Here is an 8,491-nt window from a genome sequence, read left to right as displayed (position 1 = left end):
TAGTTTTTAGTCTTAAACTGACTCTGTGTGATGACTAACAATCGCCCAATGTAACCCTCCAGATGGGGGCCTGGGCAAGATATATTGCCTTGAAACACTTAAAATTTCTTTTGCATTTCTACTTTTAACTGTTGTACTATGAAAATAGTACGTTTTATTTGATTTGAATTTTTACTGCTTAGTGTCCTGTAGCTGACAGTCTCCATTAGTTATCAGCTAAGGTTGCAGAGTCAGACCAAACAAGGTGTCATGGTTCCAGGCTATTAGAAGGTCCCCTTCATCCTAACAAAGACCCTGGGGTGAGAATACTTTGCATGAATAGTCACTGGCATTTTATTCAAAATTACTCTGCACTGCATTGCAGGTTGAGAGGGTTATCCAGTTTTTCCATTTATACCTGGCACAAATAGATCCAAAATACCCCTATTGTGTGCCTTTAAAAGACAACATAACAATTGTGTGTGTGTTTGGAGAGACTAGACAAGGTCCCAGAGTAAAAGAGCTGAAATCATAAATAAACATGAGGTCAGTTTGGGAACAGCCATAATTGCTTTGCATGACAAGATTTGCATAGCAAACACTTCTGATTAATGTACAGTGAATGTTATGCAAGTAGGAACCAACCTTCAGTATCTTTGCAGGATCTGTACCTTGCAATCTTGAAGGTACAGCCTCTGTCAGTAAAATTAGTCATTGTTTACTGAAAGGCAGATAGAAGTAAACTGTCTCTTTAAATATTTGAAATAATTTTATCTTGCCAGGTACTGTTGATTTTATTTATGTAGCAAAAGAGTACGAAATTTGGGCATCTTATAGAGTTTACATTTAGGGTTGCCTAGAAGGTGAGCCGTATGTTTCAGTTAAATTCCATCACCTTTTACAAGAAGGCAGGGACATTTCATTGATGTAACATTTTTTTGGAGTCATCATCTGGAAAGCTGAAGACTTCTCATATCTGTCTTCACTAAAGGTCTCAAGTATGTTAAGCTTCTGATATTCATTCCTCATGGTTTCCAAATACTTTGCAAATACTCCTTCCTCTTCTGACTCTTGGCTGGCTCTATCACTGATGTACGTTCTGCTGTCAAAGGGCAGTGAAATGGAGAGTTGAGTGAAATAAAATCTTTTTCTTTACAATCTCTTTTTTTTAAAAACCAGAGTTCAATTAATTCTTTTCAGCTAAAACTTTCTGGCTTTGAGAAGAAAAATAAATGGTCTAAAATCTTGTTTGAAAGATGGCACTGACTTTAGGACTTGAAAAAAATCAGTCCAAGACTTAATTGAGAAAGAGACAATGAAACACTAGTTATTTCAGGGTGTTAGGAGAAAGGAAAATATGGGGTGTTCCCTCATCCTGTTTATAGCAGATGAATTCCTAGGTAAAATTCTCCAAGCATAGAGTTAGCAGCAAGAGGGATATCCCGCCCCTCACATACATGATGAATATTGGATGTGATCTGTGTCTAAAGGAATGAAAATTACATAAGCATTTAATGGTTACTTCTTTCTAAAACTGGTACTGATGAACACTTCTATAAACCGTATTATCAGATAGTAGAACCCTGGAATTTGAAAGGACTTGGAGATCAGCTAGTCGGACTCTTTGATTTGTAGGTGAGAGGACTGAGGCCCAAACACTGGTTGTGGAGTCAGAGGACCTAGATTTAAATCCTTCTTCAGACACTATCCGTTTGACCTTGGGTAAGCCCTTTAACTTGGGCTTGTTTCCTTTTCCCTAAAATGAAGGTCCTAAGAAAGCAATCTTTGAGATTCCTTCCTTACAGTTCAAAAACATGATGTCTTCCTAAGACTTGGCCACAGGGAAGGATGCCTCCAGCTAATTTTCACTTCAGGGACTGTGGTTCTGGTCTCCAAACTTCCCAGTCCTTTCTTCTACTACAAAATGATCATGATTGAAAAAAGCATATTATAATGAAAATATTCTGTGATACTACTTGCGTGGTATGTCCCTTATGCTGCCTGAATTGGACTAGACAGTCTTTGAGAATCCTTTTGAATGTAGGCATACCAAGAACATAGAGTAGCAGAGAGCATTAGCGATTATAGACCATCAGAAGCACAAAAAGTCCTTACAGCTCATTTAAACTGACTGCCTTATTTTATAAAAGAGGAGCTCATGCCCCAGAGAGGTAGAGGCACCCAAAATCACACAGATAACATGGTAGTGAGTTGGAACTGGAGGCAGACTATTGAACCTTCTACTTTACAACAATAAGGCAATTATTGCTGTAATTATGAAAAAATATGCATTGTCAGCCAAATGTTTAATATTTTTCTCAATATATTGAGGTGTCCCTAAATGTAGACATGAGTGGAAAAGGCAAGACAAGTAGTTATTATGCTTGTCTTAAAAATATGCATTTAGTGAAAGTCATGTTAAGTTGTAGGAAGCAGACCTCTTCAACTTTTTGTGCCATTTTTTTCCCCTCCTCTAAGCATTTTATAGGATGAGAATCTTTTTTCTTGCTCTGTTTATGATTAATAATTAAGGTTACTTAGACTATAGACTTGACATGCACTTATGTTAATTGTAAGAATTTTAATATTTGATGTCCTATTACATTTACTAAATGTGTTTTTTGTGAAAATAAAATCTGTAAATATAAAAATCTTTCCATGAGTGTGCTACGTAGGCAAATTACATAACCAAGTAGCGTCTACTAGGACATCCTTTGTATATGAGAAAATAAATTTTACCATAAATGTCTAATAAATCTAATAATTATCGTGATGGATGAAATTCATTTTAAAGATAAGGAAGGTTGATCATTAACAATCTTGAGTATGTCTTCATCACTATAGTTTTGCTAGATTGCTTCAAGATTCAAAAATGTTAGTGATGTTGGAATAGTTGAAGCCAATGGTCCAATCATTAGCATCATAGACTTTGGAGTTAATCTAGTACAATGCTTTCATTTTCTAAATGAGGAAACTGAAGCTGCAAGGGGAGAACTGACTTGTCTAAGATCAAACAGGGAATATTTATATTTAGCAGAACTAGGATTTGGACCTAGACCATTTACTTGCAGAATCTATGCCCTTTCCATTTAACCACACTGCCTTCTCTTCATTCTCTTAGTAAGTAATAAGTTCACTGAAAAAAAATTTTTTTATCTCTAACTATGTAAAACATTGGATTTTTTATTACTAATGTTTCTATTTGAGAGTAAAGATGTTCCTACCTCAGAGCCAATATATTCTTTATTCTGTCTTCCCCTGACCTTTATAAAATTAAGTTGGATGCTATTACTATTATTAAAACTCGGTTTAATGTTAAATAGGATTTGTATTTTCCATTCTCTATTTTGCATTGATATTTAAAACAATATTATCATATCACAACAGTTTGAGTACACATACTTAGATTTTTATCATAGTTATTTCATGGTTGCATTTTGAAATGATAATTTAAGCTATTAAAGACAAAAGACTTACTTGTGCCTATCTGTACGAGGTAGTTATGGTCTCTAACTATTAGGAAAATGAAAGGACACAGTTTCTGTGCTTCTTCAACACAAACCTTAATCAACTTTTGGTGTGACCTATTTACATAAATATTTCAAGTTCCTCTTTCTCTTCATTTTGGTTTCTGGTATGGCTGTAACTTTCTCCCTTCTAGCCAAACATGATCACTTTACCTTTGGCTTTTTTTTTAAGATTACGTTGTAGGACCTAACGGGTCTGGCAGCTTTTCTGCTGGGTGAATTACAATCTCGAATGCTTTGGAGCATGAAATGTACTCTGGGATGCATAGCCTCAGAGCGTACAAAATTTTAATTCACTCGTGGCCAGGACCCAGCAGAAAGACTGCCAGATTTGCTGGGCCACATGACAGATTCTTCAAAGGTGGGGAAAGGATTGTGGCCTGGTAAGGGTACATGCCAGAGACTGCTGGAGAATTGAAGAAAAAGAAAGGAACTTGACTTCTATTGAAAGGTAATTGATTGAGTAGGAACAAACCAGCCTATTAGTGTGTTGAAAGTCAGAAGGTTCAAAAAGTTTAGTATGCTTTTTGAACTTTTGGAGCCTTCCAGTTGAATCTTAGAGGATTTGGCGATCCCAATACAATCCCAGAAGAAAATGCATTGCTTCTAAATGATTATTTTAGTTGACTTCATTTTGGCTGCTGTCCAGGGGAAATTCTAAGAACTCCTTGTGTTCCCTCTCAGAATAACTCCCATTCTTATGGGCATGGCAAATGTACCTTCAGACTTTTTGAATAATCTAGATGCCAACCACATCATGACTGAATTGTTTGACGGGCTGAGGAGGAAGGAGGAAGGAAATGGGAAGTAGCAAACTACTTGAAAAAGACAACTGCCTCATTTCACTTAAATATGTCAATGGTGAATTCAACAATCAGTTTATTGTACAAACAGATGCCAAAAGACATCCGAAAGAGAAAAGTCCTATTTCTTTTTAATTTTTAGCTGTAATTGGAAGTTGTGTTCATTTTAAGGTTTACCTTCCCTGTCTGTTTATGAGTCTCTATAAGTAGCCAATCATGAAACAGGAATTACGCACGCATATACATATTTGTATATTTGTGTTATACATGTAGACAAATACACATGTATATATACAAATGTATAGAAACACATGTGTATATGTATGTGTACATGCACACATGTATATATTAGATATATCCATTGTAAATTTTCCTGGAAAAAATATATTTTAAAATCTATGTTAGGAAAAAGCTCTTATTTTCACAGGGCTGGAAATACCTTGTAACTTCAATCACAAACCAAGGATGTCTCTAGAAACTTTATGTAGACAGAGATGAACAAAGAGCAAAGCAAATTCCAGTTTAGTTTATTTCAGTTCAGACTCTTTTCCCTAGCACTTAAAAAATTAAGGATTAATGAGAGACTCAGAAGGAAAACTACATTTATTAACCAAGATAAAACTGATCTTGGGTAGGAATTCTTTTGACAATAATTAGAAAAGGATAGCAAAAAATAAATATTTTACAAGTGAATGTGTATCAATAAATGTATTTTCTGTGTATTATATGTTGCTATTAGTCTGCTTTATTGATGTCTTTTGTCTTAATATCACAGTCATTTCCCATCCCTCTTTCAGATTGAACCTTAATGTACTGTATTTTAAAAGCTCTTCGTCTTAATTAAATTTTCTGTCACCAAAATATCGGAGAGTTCCAAAAATAGGAGTACAGTGGGTGAAATTTCATTTCAATGCAGGCAAAACTTAACATTAGGTCAGTCCACCTTTTTTGAATCATAAAACTAAACAGTGAAAGGGGGAAAATAGTCAATTCTCCCATGCCTGTGACTATTGTGACCAGAGAAAGAGTTTTATTTTCCTCTTTTAGGGCATACACTAGAAAGATCACGTGACCATTTCCCAAAGGTAGTAGATGGATGATAACAACAATTCATATTTAAATAGATCTTCAAAGTCTGTAGACTGTATGGGTGCATGTGTGTGTTTGTACATGTATCAAAGGACAATGATATGTACATATTGCAAATACATAATAATTCTCTGGTTCCATCAGTTTAGTGACAATCACAGGAGGGATGTCTCTGTCGTTGCTGGCCAGGTTCTTGCAAGAGTCCTCTTTAACAGGTTGAACTTTCACCTGGAAGATGGTCATCTACCTGAGAGCCAGTGTGGCTTCAGAAAGGGCTGAGGAATAGTCAGTATGCCCGGCCACTCCAGGAAAAATGCCATTAGCAGAACAAAAGTTTATAGACAATGTTTGTAGATCTGACCAAGGCCTTTGATACTGTCAGTCTTATGGAAAATCATGTCAAAAATTGGTTGCCTGGAGAAGTTCATCACACTTATGCCAATTTCATGATAGCATGCATGCGCAGGTTTTGGATAATGGATGATGCTCTTGGGTTTTCTTAATCACCAATGGTGTGAAAAAAAGTTGTGTGCTTGCTCCCATGTTTTTTAGCATGATGTTTTCAGTCATGTTGTCAATTGTCTTCAAAGAGGATGAAGACGACATCAAGGTCAGTTACTGCACTGATAGTAAATTCTCTAACTTGAAAAGTCTTCAAGTCAAGACCAAAATGGAGGGAGTATTGGTGTATGATTTCTGTTTGCGCATGATTGTGTACTCAGTGCAGCCTCTGAAGCTGAGATGCAACAAAGTATGGATCAATTCTTTGCTGCCTGTGCTAATTTTGATCTAACAATTAATACCAAGAAAACCCAGGTGCTCCATCAGCTACCACCACATTATCCATATATGAAACCATTGGTTACCACAAATGGAGAAGTTTTGAGTGCTGTGGATCAGTCCACTTACCTTGGTAGTGTACTTCCCAGGTATGTACACATTGATAATGAGTGTTTAGGAAGCTCCAAAGGCAAGTGTGAGAAAGGAAGTATTAGACTGACTACCAAACTGAAGGTCTACAGAGACATTGTACTGACCTCATTGTTGCATGCCTGTGAAATCTGGACAATCTACCAGTGTCATGCCAGGAAACTGAATTGCTTCCATTTGAATTGTCTTAGTAAGATTCTGAAGATTGCTTGGCAGGATAAGATACCAGACACTGAGTTTCTTTCTTAAACTAAACTGCCAAGTATTCAGACTCCACTGCAGAGAGAGCAACTCAAGTTCAATGAGCTGGCCATGTTGTTTGAGTGCAAAACCCATGCTTGCCAAAAGCACTATTTTATGGAGAACTCACACAGGGCAAGCGTTCACACAGTGGTCAGAAGAAGCAATACATGGACACTCTCAAAGTCTCTCTTAAGAACTTTGGAATTAAAAAAAAGAACTTTGAAACTTTGAAACTTTGAAACTGACTGTGTGACATGAGAGACAGGCACAGGACTGACTAGCATGGTGTACCTACATCAGAGAAGATGCTATGTTCCATGAGAAAAGCAGAATTGAAATAATCCAAAAGAAATGTGAGATATGTAAATTTAGAGAATCCACCCTAAATGTTCACATGGACTATTTGTGCCCAACCTGTGGCAAAACGTTCCAAGTTTGTATTCATCTGATGAACTATAGCTGGACACACTGTAACTTGACTCTAGCATAGTGATGTCATTTTGGTCCTCTTCAAGAAAGAAGGAAAACAACCATCCAAGCTTACATTTTGGAGTCTCCTTCCACACAACAGTTTGCAACTGAGAGTGTGCTAAAAATAACTCCTGCTGGCTTTCTAGAGCAGATTATTAAATTTTTAGGTAAACAGCATTTTTTTTTTCTGTTCTGGTCAGGAACTCTGAGGGACTTCCCCTCCCAGAATGATTCTTTCGTAAAGGCAAAGTAGGCCATCTTTTGCCTCAGTTCTTACCTAGCCTTTAACTAGTAAATGGCCATTGCCTCAGAAAAACTGAAACCTGGCCAAAAAAACCCAAACTGCTTAAAAAGGCCAAGGTCTCCCACTACTTCTGGGACCACCACCAGTTGTTTTGACCTATGTCATGTCATTGGATTCTGATGACTCTGGAGGTGAGAGTCAGGCTGATGACTCTGCACAGTTCTACCTCACATCCAATTCATTTGCAAATCAAGACATCACCCTGCTGGTGTCATTGGTCCTCTTTGAGAACAAAGGATGAAGAGTAACAGTTAAAAATTTCAATATAAGTATTTATACCTTACAAATTGGAAACACTACAAAAGGCTTGATTAGTTGTTTTGTTTATTTCCTGGACTTAAGGAAATGATGGAAAAAATGGTAATAATTCAGATTAAACTTAAATGTGTATCACGCATACTTTTTTTGAACCAGTTATTAAACATTTGTTAGCAAACTACTGGTTGCAAAGTGCATATGTCTTAGTAGTTAACTCTTGGAGAGTTGCTTGAGACATAGAGAAGTTAGGTGACTTTCCTAAGGTCACACAGCTGGTAATTATCAGAGAGAGCATTCACATAGGAATTTCCTCATTCCCAGTCCAGCAATTCACCTGCTAAATTATGTTTCTTCTCTGCTGTACCTAACAAGTGACCATAGGATCATTTGAAAGAGAATTTGAAGGTTAAAAAAGTCCAACCTTCTCATTTTACAGCTAAGAAAACTGAGATCCCATAGAGGTTAAAGGACTTACCTAATATGTAGCAAAAGGGAGAATCTGTATGTAGATGTGAATGTGTAACCCCTGCCTCCATGACCATCAATGCCCATTTTTATGGCATTATCCTGCCACATTATAGAAGTATGAAATACTTGAGTTGGAAGGTACTTTAATATGTCATCTAGTCCTCTCTCATCTTACAGGTGAGAAAACTGAGATCCAAAGAGCATAAGTGAGATCCCCAAAACACACGGAAACTGTCACAGTGATGATTAATGAGATGTCAAGGTTTACACAACAAAATGGTGAATGGAGAAGTAGTTTATTGTAAGGGATATAGGATAAGAGATTAGATTTTCTTTACTTTCATAATAGATATGTTTGATTCAAATACATGCTTACACTTAGTGTAAACAAAAAAAAAAAAAAGAGAGAGAAAGAAATA

Source organism: Notamacropus eugenii, chromosome 6 (genome assembly GCF_028372415.1).
Source record: "Notamacropus eugenii isolate mMacEug1 chromosome 6, mMacEug1.pri_v2, whole genome shotgun sequence".
Lineage (NCBI taxonomy): Eukaryota > Metazoa > Chordata > Mammalia > Diprotodontia > Macropodidae > Notamacropus > Notamacropus eugenii.
The sequence above is the reverse complement of the archived record's forward strand: the minus strand, read 5'-3'. Positions refer to the sequence as shown.